Consider the following 17,069-nt stretch of genomic DNA (forward strand, 5'->3'; position numbering starts at 1 on the left):
TCACTACACCTTCTGTGCCTCAAATGCATGAAATTATAAAGCTTGTAAATTGTATTTGAACTAGACTTGCAAGAATGCGGCTCCCTGGGCATTGCTGAATACAAAAATCGAGAGCTGTACATGGAACAAAAGAACTTCCAAACTGTTGCACGTTAGGAACAGACAGGTTAAAAAAAAGGCATAAAGTGGAGAAGAGGGTTTTAAGTAAAGTTATTTATGGGGAGAAATTCACCTTTTTACTGGCCTTTTTGCCATTTTTAATTCTAATGCAATTGTGGCGTATTTAATGGGGAGCAATTTGCCATTCTACAGGGTGGGCCATTTATATGGATAGACTTTAATAAAATGGGAATGGTTGGTGATATTAACTTCCTGTTTGTGGCACATTAGTATATGTGAGGGGGGAAACACTTTTTGTACATGAACTTGGTAGAAAGTGAACAAAGTCGAAGAGAGATAAAGGTAGGAGATAGATCAAAGTAGCTGTGCTCAGTTCATGCATCCAGAAGGTCACTTGTTCTCGTGATAGCCTTTTGGGCATAAGCACCTCAAACGAGAAAAAAATATATAGCAGATAATAGTGCAGACACCCCTCTGGTGCTAACATGTACTCAAGCTCACTAACGTTGTGAGGGTAAGGGGGCTGGGAAAGCCACCACCAACTACAGTCAAACACTCCCCTTAGAAACCTAAATCCGTCGTGCAGCTAGGTGAGCGATTTGTCAGACTATTCCTTCAGTTAGCGGTCTCCTGCGTGCAGTTACGTAGTCACCAGTAGATGCCCATTCAATATATATGCTCATGCATCATACCTCAAAACAATCACAATTATCGGCAATGTGTAAAACCAAACATTTAATATAGCTTAAAAAAGTAATGCGCGTACATAGTAAAAACTTTTCAAACGCATCTCGCAAATGTTGTTTTTGATCCCCCAGTCTAGGGCCACGGCACAGTGCGTCATCCGTTGTATACAGCCAGCATCCTCCTTGCTGCTCTCAAGCCACGCCCTACCGGTTTCGGCCCGCCTTGTTAGCACCAGAGGGTGTCAGTTTTTAAAAAAACAGTCTTCCTATTATCTGCTTTATGTTTTTTTCTCGTTTGAGGTGCTTATGCCCAAAAGGCTATCACGAGAACAAGTGAACTTCTGGATGCATGAACTGAGCGCAGCTACTTTGATCTATTGCTTTGGAAATCAGGACTGGTAACTGTATATAGCGTGCACCACCTCTAGTTGGTTGATTGACTACGTGATCCTAGCGCTGTAATACTGTGTGTACAAAGGTAGGAGATAGTGTGGGGGTAGGATATGGGGCCATGGTGGGGGTAGCAAATAGCGTGGTGGGAGGAACAGGTTTGCAGTTTGCTAGTGAATAGAAGATAGAGAGGCGGAACAGGACACTTGCAGAAGAGACTACGGACCATATGCAATTCACTTTTTAACCTGAGTTTTCTCCTAGGTGATATTTTCACAACTTGTGAAAATGCTTTTTAAACCACCAACAAGCAAACAAATACTCAAAATAATCTTGACAGTACTTTTTTACTTAATTTTTGGTACTTTTTCCATTGTAATATGCTAAAAAAATATTTTAAATAGAAGATAAAAAATTCTCTCCTAGGAGAAAACTAAGGAGAAAAAGTGACTTGCATATGGGCCTACAGAATATATGTAAGGAACTTAGCTGGATCTGGTGGAATTCTCGCTCTCGGCGCTTGTTCTCCACTGATGACGCACAGGCTGGGATGCAGGCCGCACTTCCTGATAGGCAGGGAGCGCGTTCTCAGTAAGCTCTCCGCAAAGGTAAACAATAGTCAGCTGACAGCGCAGTATCAGCTGACTCTTACAGCTGACACTTAAGCAGGATCAAGCTAATGTTTGATTGGATGTGCGGAGTGTGGCCAGACACTGATTGGTTGAATGTTGTATTTAAACGCAGTGAGTGCTCCCAGTCATCACCCGTAATAGCATAGCTGTGGCTAGTTGCTGGGTGTGCATTCATACTTGTATTACTGTTCCTAGATATTGACCCTTGGCTTGTTATTTACCATTCTTGTCTGCTGCCTGAACCGACCTTTGCTTGTTACCTGAATACTCTTGCCTGCTGCCTGGACCGACCTTTGCTTGTTACCTGAATACTCTTGCCTGCTGCCTGGACCGACCTTTGCTTGTTATCTGGACACTCTGATCCAATTATCACTGGACTTCTCATTGCCGCCATTGTGGGCCTCATTCACATCATTAAGGTATTACTACAGTTTGATACTTGTGTGCCTTTGAACTTTGATACTTGCCTCAGTGGGGCTCTGAGGGGTTATTGTCCACTCTACTTCAGTCTGTATACCTTGCACATTAAGACCTGGGGGTAACCGTAGTCAGGAGACAGTCAGTGTCCTGTTCACGCGGGGGCTTGTCTATAGGTGAAGACCGTGGGCCGGACTCAGAGTCACGGCACTAGATTAGGGCATAGGGACTGATTGTGGACATAACCTGTCAAGCCTTACAATAGATCATTTCAGTGTGATAAGAACTGATAAAGTTATTGGCAGATGAATGGACGCAGCACTGAAATGTGAAAATTGCTCTGGTTTTAAAGGGGAAAAACCCTTGGAGGTGACGTGGTTAATATACTACCAGTGCTATTATTATACTTAAATTCCCCATACACAACAGGATGATCCAGAGCAAAAGAGGTCAGCATATTTAGAGTGTCATTCATTTTTAATTTGCTATTTGCCACATTTCAGTACTTTAGTTTGTTGAGTAAACGTTATGGAGCACAACCTGATAACTAGAACCTGCATAACTGTGTTGATTATTGCTTGATGCTAATCATTTTCAATTTTCTCTACCCTGGATTAACATGCTAGCATTTTTTTTATTTGTCCTTTTTGCATGTACTATAGGAGGTTACTGATGGCATGATTTTATTAATTACTGTATACCATTAAACATGTGTCCCATTTTTCCAGGTGTATTTATCTGTATAATAATCATTATGGGAGGAGTTGTCTATATGCCTGACTGAATTGTTCTGTTCCAGTTTATCTGAGCATAGATTTACAGTAAATAGTAAAAATATTCAGAAACCGGACAAGGAACTTTGTGAAACTCCAGGAATACCTATTTAATCACAAAGGTATGCCGTTATTACAATTTTGCCATTTGCAGTTCCTACCAAATGTGTCAGGTGATATGATAAAAGAGTTCCTGAATATCATATAAACATTTCCAAATAGTTAACAACTGTCAAGAACACAGAACAAAGCAATTACATCAGTATAGCGTAAACTCACACCACCAACAGTCACATTTCTATGTGATACAGCTCCAGCATTCTCTGCAGCTTGTAGATACCAGTACTGGAATTTACTAAAAATAACTTAATCATGTGAACTGTGTGCCATCTAGTGATACATTTAAGTATCACATTTAACATAAGTTGGCAAACATGGTGTCATTTGACAGCTTGTATATGGTATGTCTGAAGAGAGTTCCTAAATCCTGGATCTTTTGGAAACATCAGCAAAGAATTAGTTGAATGTCTACTGTACATACGTTGACACTTGCTGATATACAGTACAATTAGTTGATATATTGTTAGATCATGCTGTACCTAAAAAAATAAATAAAAAAAAAAATAGAAAATCACCAGGCTCCTGTTCAACACCTTATGAAATTGTCAAATGTTTTGCTGTTTTACCATAAAGACAACACTGTGCCCCATCTACAAAGCTGCAGTATACATAGAAATATCATATATGACTGTGTTAGGCTGGTTTCACAGTGGGATGTTAAAGTCCCACGTTACAGCAGCCAGTAACGCAGCCTAACTCACAGCACTGTAAAATCAATGCGCTGTTCACAGTGCACACGTTACGTTACATATTAACGCAGCATGTTTAAACAAAGTGCTGCATGCTGTACGTTATACTGGGCTAAGCCACGTTAGACTGTTTGCACATGCTCAGTAATGTTGGAGGAGGTCTCCCCTCCTCCTCCGCCGGCCAGCCACATGGCTAATTAATATTCACTGCACTGTGGTGACTTGTGGTGGGACTGTAATGTTGTCCGGATCCTGAATGAATCATTCATTTGATCCGGATCTTTTTTGTGAGTCGAATCATCCGGATCATCACAATGAAAGATTCGGTTCACAGTGGATGTCTGTCTGGAAGAACTAGGAACATACAGAATGTACAGTGCAGGGAAAGTCCTGTCATGCTAATCATTTCACCCAGTCTGCTTCCCTAGTAAAATGATTCAAATGATTTGGTTCAAAGATCCGGATCTTTTCAATGATCCGATTCAAATGATCCGAATCCTTAAAAAGATCCGGACTTCCTATCACTAACCTGGAGCGGCTGCTTTGAGAGCTGCATAACGCAGCTCAATCTGACGTCCAACTTCAACACCACCATGCATTGCTTTAGGGGCACATTATGCGACCATAACCTCCCCTAAAACGCAGCGTCTTGGTGGGAAAGTAGCCTAAACCTAGAATGACAGAAAACAGGATGCTCTTATAGCGCAAAATTGCTAATGCTTGAGTGAAAGTGAACAGGGGAGGGGTGTAGTCTTGTCGTGTGAATGTTACCATAGCTGCGGTCACTACTGGTAATGCTCCTTCTAGTCTTGCCATCTGGACATTGTCATCACTTAGGTCGCAAATGGCAAGCACTACTTTACCCTTTCAAGTTTAACAGAGTCTAAAGGTAGCCATACATCTAGCGATGATTGGCAGACTTGACCAAGAGACAAATCTCTCTCTGATCGAATCTGGTAAGAGAGTGATCTGCCCATACCCTGCAGGCTGATTCCTGACTGATTTCATGCCAAAATCAATCAGGAATCGGCCTTGTGACGCCACATCCTCCGCATCGCTGGTTCAATGCTGTTCCCCTAATCTCATTTGTGACCCCCTTCCCGGTGCCCAGTGCACTATACTATACGGTCCATGTCCACCGCTGGCTCGGCTCCCAGTTCCATCCATACACGCACCCCACATGGTTGCCATAGCAACATGTGCGCGTGCGACATCACACGTGCTTACGTGTACGCCAGCTGGCTGTGGGCTCTGTCCTCCATCCATACATGCACCCCACATGGTTGGTAGAGTAATGTGGGCGTGTGTATGACATCACACACACCCCCACATGTACGCCGGCAGCCACACGGATGGAGGATGGAGCCAGCGGCGGACTCGGACAGGTAAAGTATAACGCATGGGGGGGGCACATTTGACATTAGGAGGACTGCTCGATATCAATATCACTTGTTATTACCTCCATGCACCCAATTGACCATGACAGCCAGACATCTTGCAGCATGTTCGATCAATACATACGACCAATTTCGGCCTGAAATTGGTTGTATCATAGACTAGGCATGCTCTCGACGGCACAGATTTTCATCTGATTTGATAATAATTATCCAATTGGATTTTCGATCAGCTGCCAAGTCGATTCATATATGGCCACCTTAAAAATATGTATTGCTTCCTGCCTCTCCTCCACAAACAAACAAACTCATCTGACTATTGCCCTTTATTTTAATCAGTCACCCCAATTATTTGAATATTACATTGCCTATTTCCTGATAACTGCCAGTTCACAGCGTGCAGGCACTATCTGACTGTTCATTGAAGAAATACGATCCTCAACTCTCATTGCTTAATCTCTCAGCATCTGTTTATTTATTCTTATGAGACTCATGTCTATTTTAATCTCTTCTATCATACAAATTCTCCTCTTGGACCAGGCATTGTATTTGTCAATATATGGGTCCTTCATTTATCTGTCCAATTAAATTATGGAACCTATTTTGGAACTGCTTTACACCGCATGCCTCTTTGATGGCTGTTGCAGGTGTTCATGCTGGCTTGTATTTATGCAGCTTAAGTGTTCTAATATAGCAGGATGATTGAACTATATCTGCCAGCTAACAGAATCTCTAGGAGACACGCTAGGCAATGCTGTATGTCAGCCATTCACCCACCTTTTGCTCTCATTATTACAGTAGGTAAACAGAGCAGTTGGGCTGCTGTAGGTTTACAATGTTTGGTTTTGGGATGACCCCTTGATTCACCTAATCTAACACAGTATAATCTTGTTATAGCAAACTCCAAGTAACCAGGAAAAGTAATTTACTAGATCAGAAGTTTACTATTTCAGAAAATGACCAAGAAATAGCCCAGCATGCCGTGGTACATTCTCAGCTGCAAAGGACCAACTCTGTCCTCCCAGTGGTACAATACAAGCACTTGCACATTTGGTGGACTACAAGGTAAATATACCTTAGGGCTGCATAGCCAGGCTGGACAAATCACTAGTACAGTATCCAGGGATCCTTAAAAATTGCATAAAGAATAGAGGCAGGCACTCGCTTCCTGCGAGTGGGTTCAATACCTCAGTGGGGGGAATTGCAGCATGTGTCATGCAAAACTTTCTGCTCACACTTGAGCCAATCATGAAGTCTCTCTTCAAAATGCAGCAAATCATAATAAACCAGTCGCATCTGGAATGCAAGTGGCTCTGATACCTCCACGGGCGGGACTTAGCACTCTCCTCTCCACTCTCCTTAGTTTTGCAGTGAGTAGGCCAAGTCTGATCTGCACTACAAGTGAATGTAGCCTGTACTGCGCTCCACACCCTACAAGGAGTGTCATCGCTAATAAGGGAAGAGATACCCAGGAGTGCGTACAATCTCGCGGCAGGACAGTGACAATACTTTTATCAGTGATTGCAAAATTAAAGTGGTAACACTGCATCCTTTGTTTATGTTCACATTATTCCTCATTTTCTCCAGGCTGCTTATTTGTACAGAACTGCATATCCAGCGCCGGGGCCATTCTTCTTCTCTTACACATGTTATCAGGCATGAATTCACTTGCAACCAGCCTGAAGACAGCAGTCGGCCATGGGTTTCACACTGACATATGACGCATGCACCACACACTTTTTACTATATCCAGAGTCAGCATCACATAGGGGCCAAAAAAACATGTTTACTATAACAGAAGTTTTATTATATCAGAGTTTACTATGCCAGGCGTTGCTCCCATAGACTTATAATGGAGGTTGGCTGGGACCAGGAGAAGTAGTTTACTATACCCAAATGTTTACTATATCAGAGTGTATGATACCAAGATTATACTGCAAACCACATATCATCAGCTGAGTGTCCACAATCAAGTTGAACAACTGCTCCGTTATATGCTATATGGCTGCGATGATCAGTGACAGGCTAAAACACACTCAGTGTTCTCCCCAGGGTCTTTTAGTCGGGTGCTCCACCCGGGAAGTTTTGATGAGCTCCCGGCTGTTATCGGCTCACCTCATCCTATGCTATATGCAGAGTTACGCACAGAAGCACCAGCAGTGCATTCTCTCATGTTGCCCCACCCGTCTACTTTTTCATGCCACCCGGCTGGAAAAAAATTCTGGGGAGAACACGGACACTGCTAAGAGATAAGTAGATCTTTGAATGTGTGGAGTAGTGTTTTAATAAACGTTTTACGCTATACAGGTGTGTCTTTTCTGTTTGTAATATAATATAACATATATATTATTGTAAGCAGCTGGAATACAAAAATGAGCTAAATACATAAATAAAAGCTAGAAAAGGAAGCAGAGGGAAAGAAAAAAGATATACTTTGGGGTGGGGGTCAAGAGATTCCCTCAAGGGATGGAAACATGTCAAATGTATTACAGTAGAATTTCGTTATAATAAACTCTAATATAGTAAACCCTTGGATATAATAAACTCAGTCCTCGGGTCCCAGCAAATGCATCTGTATAAATACTTTATACCAGTGCTGTCCAACTGGCGGCCCGCGGGCCGCATCCGGCCCGCCAGGCCACCTGCTGCGGCCCGCTCGTCTCCCTGGGATGCAGGCATGGCTTGCGCTATGGGCGCCATGCCTGCTCCCTGTTGTGTGGCCTCTCCTGTGTCCCCGCTGACGCTGCCCCACAGCTCAGACCTTACAGATCGCGGCGACTGAGGTAAACAACAGAGTATGCATGGTACCCGCACGGAGTACGTCACATGCGGAAGTGAATCATTAGTCACTTCCGCATGTGACGTTCTGACGCGCAGGTGTCATGTGCGCGCTGTGCTTGCTTCAGTCGCCGCGATCTGTGAGGTCTGAGCTGTGGGGCAAATGGCAGCGGCAGCGGGGACACAGGAGAGAGAGGTAACAGGCTCACTACTGGTGGGGGCACCTGTCACTCTCTAGCTGGGGGGCTCCTGTCACTATCTAAGTGGGGGGCACCTGTCACTATCTAACTGGGGGGACACCTGTCACTATCTAGCTGGGGGGCTCCTGTCACTATCTAACTGGGGGGGGGGGCTCCTGTCACTATCTAACTGGGGGGGCTCCTGTCACTATCTAACTGGGGGGGCACCTGTCACTAACTGGGGGGGGCTCCTGTCACTATCTAACTAGGGGGGCACCTGTCACTATCTAGCTGGGGGGGCACCTGTCACTATCTAGCTGGGGGGGCACCTGTCTATCTAGCTGGGGGGGCTCCTGTCACTATCTAGCTGGGGGGGGCTCCTGTCACTATCTAGCTGGGGGGGGCTCCTGTCACTATCTAGCTGGGGGGACACCTGTCACTATCTAGCTGGGGGGGCACCTGTCACTATCTAGCTGGGGGGGCACCTGTCACTATCTAGCTGGGGGGCTCCTGTCACTATCTAGCTGGGGGGCTCCTGTCACTATCTAACTGGGGGGGGCTCCGGTCACTATCTAACTGGAGGGGGGGGGGGCTCCTGTCACTATCTAACTGGGGGGGCTCCTGTCACTATCTAACTAGTGGGGCACCTGTCACTATCTAGCTGGGGGGGGGGCACCTGTCACTATCTAGCTGGGGGGACACCTGTCGTCTATCTAGCTGGGGGGACACCTGTCTCTATCTAGCTGGGGGGACACCTGTCTCTATCTAGCTGGGGGGACACCTGTCACTATCTAGCTGGGGGGGGGGCTCCTGTCACTATCTAGCTGGGGGGGCTCCTGTCACTAACTGGGGGGGGGGCTCCTGTCACTATCTAACTGGGGGGGGCTCCTGTCACTTTCTAACTAGGGGGGCACCTGTCACTATCTAGCTGGGGGGGCACCTGTCACTATCTAGCTGGGGGGCACCTGTCACTAACTGGGGGGGGGGCTCCTGTCACTATCTAACTGGGGGGGCTCCTGTCACTAACTAGGGGGGCACCTGTCACTATCTAGCTGGGGGGGCACCTGTCACTATCTAGCTGGGGGGGCTCCTGTCACTAAGTGGGGGGCACCTGTCACTAACTGGGGGGGCACCTGTCACTATCTAGCTGGGGGGGCACCTGTCACTATCTAACTGGGGGGGGGGCTCCTGTCACTATCTAACTGGGGGGCTCCTGTCACTATCTAACTAGGGGGGCACCTGTCACTATCTAGCTGGGGGGACACCTGCCACTATCTAGCTGGGGGGACACCTGTCACTATCTAGCTGGGGGGCACCTGTCACTAACTGGGGGGGGGGGGGGCTCCTGTCACTATCTAACTGGAGGGGCTCCTGTCACTATCTAACTAGGGGGGCACCTGTCACTATCTAGCTGGGGGGACACCTGCCACTATCTAGCTGGGGGGACACCTGTCACTATCTAGCTGGGGGGCACCTGTCACTAACTGGGGGGGGGGGCTCCTGTCACTATCTAACTGGAGGGGCTCCTGTCACTATCTAACTAGGGGGGCACCTGTCACTATCTAGCTGGGGGGGGGCACCTGTCACTATCTAGCTGGGGGGGCTCCTGTCACTATCTAACTGGGGGGCAGCTGTCCCTATCTAGCTGGGGGGGCTCCTGTCACTATCTAACGGGGGGGGGGGCTCCTGTCACTATCTAACTGGGGGGGCTCCTGTCACTATCTAACTAGGGGGCACCTGTCACTATCTAGCTGGGGGGACACCTGTCACTATCTAGCTGGGGGCCACCTGTCACTATCTAGCTGGGGGGGCTCCTGTCACTATCTAGCTGGGGGGGCTCCTGTCACTATCTAGCTGGGGGGGGGGCACCTGTCACTATCTAGCTGGGGGGGGGGCACCTGTCACTATCTAGCTGGGGGGGGACCTGTCACTAGCTGAGAGGGCACCTGTCACTATCTAGCTGGGGGGGGGGGGGGGGACACCTGTCACTATCTAGCTGGGGGGGGGGGGGGGGACACCTGTCACTATCTAGCTGGGGGGGGGGACACCTGTCACTATCTAGCTGGGGGGGACACCTGTCACTATCTAGCTGGGGGGGGGGACACCTGTCACTATCTAGCTGGGGGGGGGCACCTGTCACTATCTAGCTGGGGGGGGGGGCGCACATGTCACTACCTAACTGGGGGGACACCTGTCACCTGGCATTTCAGCCCACACATCATCCCCAATCCGGCCCAAAACACTATTGCCAGGCACAGCAGCCAGTAGAGGAGAATTAAGAAGCCAGGTGAGAGGTGTCTACCATATTAAAGGGGCATTCTGCTTATTTATGTGAAATGCTGTCTATTTATGTGCCTCATGACTGCTGAATTTGTTGTGTTGGGGGCCTCATGATTGCTGAATTTGTCTTGTTGGGGGCCTCATGATTTGTTGGGGGCATCACGATTGCTGAATTTGTCTTGTTGGGGGCCTCAAGATTGCTGAATGTGTCTTGTTGGGGGCCTCATGATTTTTTGGGGGCCTCATGATTGCTAAATTTGTCTTGTTGGGGGCATCATGATTGCTGAATGTGTCTTGTTGGGGGCCTCATGATTGCTGAATTTGTCTTGTTGGGGGTCACATGATTGCGAACTGTGAGACTATGGAAAAGCTGAATCGTCATCATGAGACAATAGCATTAAACCTACTTTTTTTAGCTTTTTAAAACGGAAAATAAAACTGAGAGGTTGTAAAAAAAAAACACATTTTTCAGGAGTAGGATTGATGAAATTGTTTATCTTCACAGTTTATTTTCAACTTGGATTTTCCATAATGTTTATGTGTGAGTTAAAACGTTTGTATGTAGTTTAAATTGCTGTTGCCACTTTGCGATAGATAAGTGACTTTTGGGTTGCAGTTTGGACACTCGGCCTCCAAAAGGTTCACCACCACTGTCCTAATCTAATGTCCCACAATGCTAAGTTCATGTAAATTTGTCTCCACCCGTGGCCACACCCGCATTCTGGTCCATGGCCACACCCATTTTTCGCTCTACGCACAACTTCACCATTATTTTAAATTTTTGTGAAAAGTGCTGCCAATCTAATTGTCCTTTAATTGCATTTTTTTCGGGGGGGGATCTGCGGCTCTAGCAAGAACCTTCGGCCCTCCACCATGGGGTCTGAAAAAAAAAGGCCCTCCATGCCCATGAAGTTGGACAGCACTGCTTTATACAATGTATGACTACTATAAAACATAAATAGCAAACTTTTTCAGATCTCCTCACACAGGAGCAGCACAAATTCTTAATTCCATCATTGAGGCCATCTGGCTTTTTCATCCCTAGTCTGTTTATCCAAAAGAACTCTTTTCTAAGAAGGGTTCAAGTGGGGTCAACCCCTTCCCTTGTTTTTATCTCCTCCAGGACACACGAGCGTAATTTGGCTGGCATTGTGCCCAAGCTCCAGGAAGTGCCAGGTTACTGGGGATTCCCTGTTGCTTTTAACAGCTGTTGGGTGGGAGGGTACAGGCAAGCCTCGTGCAGAGCAGATGCTGCTTTTGAGCTTGTTTAAAAGTAACTTAACCTTCTTTGAGGTCTGGCCTAGATATTATGGAGCCCCTAGGAATGTTTATTGATAACTAGTTACAACCATTGGTCTGGGGAAATATACAGTGGTGCCCACCTTAGAAAAGAGTGCTTTTGGATAGACAGTGGTGCCCACCTTAAAAAAGAGTGCTTTTGGATAGACAGACTGGGGACCCTAAAGCCGATGGCCTCAATGATAAATTTAGTTTAAGGTGCTTCCTTGATTGCTCTTATTTGCACATGTATATAGCTTAAGACTAGGCTTCTACCCAACAAAGGGTGGCCTGCTTAACCACCTTAGCGGTATGGACGAGCTCAGCTCGTCCATTACCGCCAGAGGGTGCCGCTCAGGCCCTGCTGGGCCGATTTTGATCAAATAAAGTGCAGCACATGCAGCCGGCACTTTGCCAGCCGCGTGTGCTGCCTGATCGCCGCCGCTCTGCGGCGATCCGTCGCGAGCAGCGGCGAAAGAGGGTCCCCCCAGCCGCCTGAGCCCTGCGCAGCCGGAACAAATAGTTCCGGCCAGCGCTAAGGGCTGGATCGGAGGCGGCTGACGTCAGGACGTCGGCTGACGTCCATGACGTCACTCCGCTCGTCGCCATGGCGACGAAGTAAGCAAAACACGGAAGGCCGCTCTTTGCGGCCTTCCGTGTTACTTTTGGCCGCCGGAGGCGATCAGAAGAACGCCTCCGGAGCGCCATCTAGTGGGCTTTCATGCAGCCAACTTTCAGTTGGCTGCATGAAATAGTTTTTTTTTAATTAAAAAAAAAAACCCTCCCGCAGCCGCCCTGGCGATCTTAATAGAACGCCAGGGTGGTTAATGTACGGATTTACAGTATATGGGGCATTACCCTTCTGTTTGTTTGAGCACTTCATAAAGGGCAGGAGCCCGAAACATTGTGCTGGCAAAAGCTTTATATTTTACATACAAATTTGCTATAAAGCTGGGGTATTTCCTGGCTGGTGAACATTGGTGTACATTGTTGTGGATTATTCTCAATCAAGGAAGCACCTTAAACTAAATACTTCAAGGAAAATAAAGTACACTAAATATTCAGGCACTGCTTCTTAATTACCACAATAATTATTTTATTCATTTCTTTGTTTCAGGTCATACATTTTAGTGGCGCATGGACTATAATTAATTAAAAGTGTCTCCTCTACAGATGATACCTTGGGGAATCTAAAGCCCTCTCCTTCTTAATTTCCACATAATTTCCTTAACCACTTGAGGACCCACCCTTTACCCCCCCTTAAGGACCAGCGCTGGTTTGATTGATCTGTGCTGGGTGGGCTCTGCAGCCCCCAGCACAGATCAGGGTGCAGGCAGGGAGATCAGATTGCCCCCCTTTTTTCCCCCCTATGGGGATGATGTGCTGGGGGGGTCTGATCTCTCCTGCCTGCTGTGGGTGGCGGGGGGGGCACCTCAAAGCCCCCCTCCGCGGCGAAATTCCCCCTCCCGCTCCTACCTGCTCCCCCCCCCTGAGATCCGGGCTGCACAGGACGCTATCCGTCCTGTGCAGCCAGTGACAGGACGTCCCCTGTCACATGGCGGCGATCCCCGGCCGCTGATTGGCCGGGGATCGCCGATCTGCCTTACGGCGCTGCTGCGCAGCAGCGCAGTACAAATGTAAACAAAGCGGATTATTTCCGCTTGTGTTTACATCTAGCCTGCGAGCCGCCATCGGCGGCCCGCAAGCTATTCACGGAGCCCCCCGCCGTGATTTGACAGGAAGCAGCCGCTCGTACGAGCGGCTGCTTCCTGATTAATTAGGCTGCAGCTGGCGACGCAGTACTGCGTCGCTGGTCCTGCAGCTGCCACTTTGCCGACGCACGTTATGAGTGTGCGGTCGGCAAGTGGTTAAGGCAGGGAACACACTTGACAGTTTTCGTACACGTTTTCTGCACAGAAAAACTGAGAACTCATGGTAATCAATGAGCTAGTTCACACTTAGGGCCCGTTTTCATCATCAAACACGAACGCATTGCATACAAACGCACACCATCCGCGTTTGTATGCATTGCATGGCTGATCCCATTCACTGAAAGTGAATGGGTCAGCCGCATGTTTTGGGAAAAAATGCGTGCAGCATGCGTTCCCGGACCGCACTGGTCCAGAACGCACGCAGTGTGCACATCACACAGTGCAGTCTATGCACTTTCTGATGTTGTGCGTATCGTGCTCCTGCATGTGTTGCCAAAATCCGGACGGCAACGCGTGCAGTGTGAACTGCCCCTTAAAGAGTAACTGTCAGGCTACAAAAGCTAATTTAAACCTCTATTCTCCTGTGTTAAACAGTTTAGAAGGAAGCCAAAAAGGCATTACTGAAGATAAAAATCTCTCTTACATTTGATGTGTGCTTATCAGCAAAGCTGTTATTCCCAAGCTCTTAAGAAGACGCAAGCCGCATACCATACTGCAAAGCATTCTGGGGCTCTCCCCTCGGCTGCTAATGAGAAGTTACAGGGTCAAGTAACAATAGCATGTAACTCAGTCCAGTGCACAGCACTGACAAATCTCCCAGCAGAGTACACTGCAGGAGTCCGCTATTGTTCCTAGCCACATGGCTAATTAATATTCACTGCACACTAGTGTTATTCAGTATGAGCTTTTCTGTGATCAGGAAGCAGGGAGGACATGACGACACATTTGGCTTCATAGGAGACAGACAAACATGGAACCTGCCATGAGCTGTCAGGAGCATCATTCTCTGCATATACTATATAAAAATTCTGTGAAATCCAAACGTGGACAGTGAAATGCATATGTAATGTAAGTACAGCCTATATTTAGCTACTGACATATATGTGTTTATTTTCTCTGAGACCTTATACCTAACAGCTCCTCTTTAATGTGTTTTTCGCATGCAGAAAAAAAAAACTGACATTCTGCAATTTTGTCTTTTGTTTTCTGTATCAATTACATTAGCTGCTGTGAAGAACGCGCACATTTTTCTGTATAGAAACACATGTAAACCACACAATGTTCCTATCCAATCTTTCCCTGTGACCACACTATCCTTAGTCCTACCTCTAATGCATCAGTTTACAATAATCCAGGGACTACAGGACTGGCTGGGCTTAAAGGAACACTATTGATTGACATGTTTTTTTTTTAACCTGGGATTCAGAAAGTTCCTGTAGTGCTCGTAAATAATGATGTATACATTTCACGTGCTTATCTCTTTTGTTTACTGTATCAAATTCATTTCATTCTTAACTGAAGGCAAATTGGCTCAAATCTGATGGCAAAAAACAACACTGGCTGTGCATTGAAGCAGACACCCCTTTTCAGAATGATTTGTTTCAATAGAGCTAAATGCTACACACAATGAATTAAAGCTTTTGCCTCTGATATTTAAAGTGGACCCAAACCAAACATTTTTTTAATTCAAAATATTAGTTGCACCACTCTGACACATACAAAGATAAATAAACACTCCTTCAAGCCTAAAAGCATTTTAGTGCATGCTTTCCACCCTTCTCTGTTCATAACTAGGGTTATGCAGGTGGCAGCTATTAGCAATTCCTCCTTTGCCGGACATCACCTACTCCACCAGTCTGCTGGTTTCTGTCCCGGCAATATGAGAGGAAGGGAGGGGTTCCTCCAATAAATGTAAAATATTTTATATTTGTCACCATGCAGCTGAAAAAAGGCTGCTATTTATTATTATAATTTAGAAAATAGATTTTATTTCTGAAATCTTGTATTTTTAATGTGGGTTCACTTTAACATGAAAAGTAGGAAAATGTTTACACAGCTACTTAGACATTATTTGTACATTGTCATTTTAGAACACTTGGTTTGATGGTGTTTCTTTAAGAAAAAAATTATTTTTTTAGCACCTAAAAGGACTTGTGCACCTTTAGAGGCCATTTAATGTATCCTTGCTATTTGTCAAATCTGTTAAAGGCAGCTAGTGTGACACACTATGAAATTTTATGTGGAACCCAGTAATACCTAAAAATTCTTAGGCCTGTCTTTTATTGGTGGGACATGTTCATTCTTTTGCTTCCCTTGCTTTATTAATTTGAAATTTGCGAATTGAGGATGCATGAGATCAATTTTGCAAAAAGCGATATTGTCCCGGAAGCCACAGGCCACACAGAGGGGGTTAACTCACCTAAGCCACTGCCTTTTGCCGATGTGCTCCATGTCACGCTCCATCTTCCTCTCACTCTCACCTTCTAAACCAAAACTTGTGCTATGAATGCCAAAAAGTACTGTTACACTACTTAGATAATATATCCTAGGATGTATTCACTGCAGATTCACATGGGTTAGAACTGGGTGGACAGCAAGGTATTCATAGTCCTCCAGAATCCAGTTTGTGTGTTGCTAGCAGTGCTGCTGCTACAACTACCAATAGAAAAACTTTCAGTGCCAGCTATAGCATTCCTTCAGTGCTCAGTAGAAGACAGTGGACCATATGCAATTCACTTTTTCACCTCAGTTTTCTCCTAGGAGATAATTTTTCATTTTTGATTTATGATAACTTTTTAGCACTTTGCAATGGAAAAAGTATCAAATAGTAGGTAAAAAGGTACTATCAGAATTATTTTGAGTATTGGTGTGCTTGCTGGTCTTTTAAAAGGTATTTTATTGACAAGTTTAAAAATATCACCTAGGAGAAAACTCAGGTGAAAAAGTGAATTGCATAAGGACCAGTGTGTGTTTCGTTAGCTAAAAAATTTTGTTTGGTCATTTCTTTAATTGTTCCAGTCACCTGTTGCATATCCTTGCACCAACAGCGATTGCAGAAAACAGTTGAGTAAAAAAATATTGTTTGATCATTTATTTAATTGTTATTCTGCCAGCAATTTAGTAAAATTGGAGCAAACCTCACTATAGACTGTATTATCAGACGATTTTTACTTAACCTCCCTGGCGGTAAGCCCGTGCTGAGCACGGGCTATGCCGCCGGAAGGCACCGCTCAGGCCCCGCTGAGCCGATTTGCATAATTTTTTCTTTGCTACACGCAGCTAGCAATGCGATCGCCGCCGCTACCCGCCGATCCGCCGCGGCCACCCCCCCCCCCCCCAGACCCCGTGCGCTGCCTGGCCAATCAGTGCCAGGCAGCGCTGTGGGGTGGATCGGAGTCCCCTATTACGTCACGACGTCGATGACGTCATCCCACCCGGTTGCCATGGCGACGGGGGAAGCCCTCCAGAAGATCCCGTTCTTTGAACGGGATCTCCTGATCTCCGATCGCCTTGTCTCGCTACATGAAAAAGAATTTTTTTTTTTAAAAACAACGGATTTGCTGCCCCCTGGCGGATTTTTAGCAAACCGCCAGGAGGGTTAATCCACTCTAGTTGTGAAGA

The 17,069-nt window shown here is 46.1% G+C and overlaps 1 protein-coding gene across 5 annotated transcripts in view; it reads right to left on the reverse strand.

Annotated features, from left to right (window-relative positions):
- ERMARD (ER membrane associated RNA degradation) overlaps nt 1-17,069 on the reverse strand; it is a 153,615-nt gene that overhangs the window by 103,837 nt on the left and 32,709 nt on the right. The window lies entirely within an intron of this gene.

This window comes from Hyperolius riggenbachi, chromosome 4 (assembly GCF_040937935.1).
Source record: "Hyperolius riggenbachi isolate aHypRig1 chromosome 4, aHypRig1.pri, whole genome shotgun sequence".
NCBI lineage: Eukaryota > Metazoa > Chordata > Amphibia > Anura > Hyperoliidae > Hyperolius > Hyperolius riggenbachi.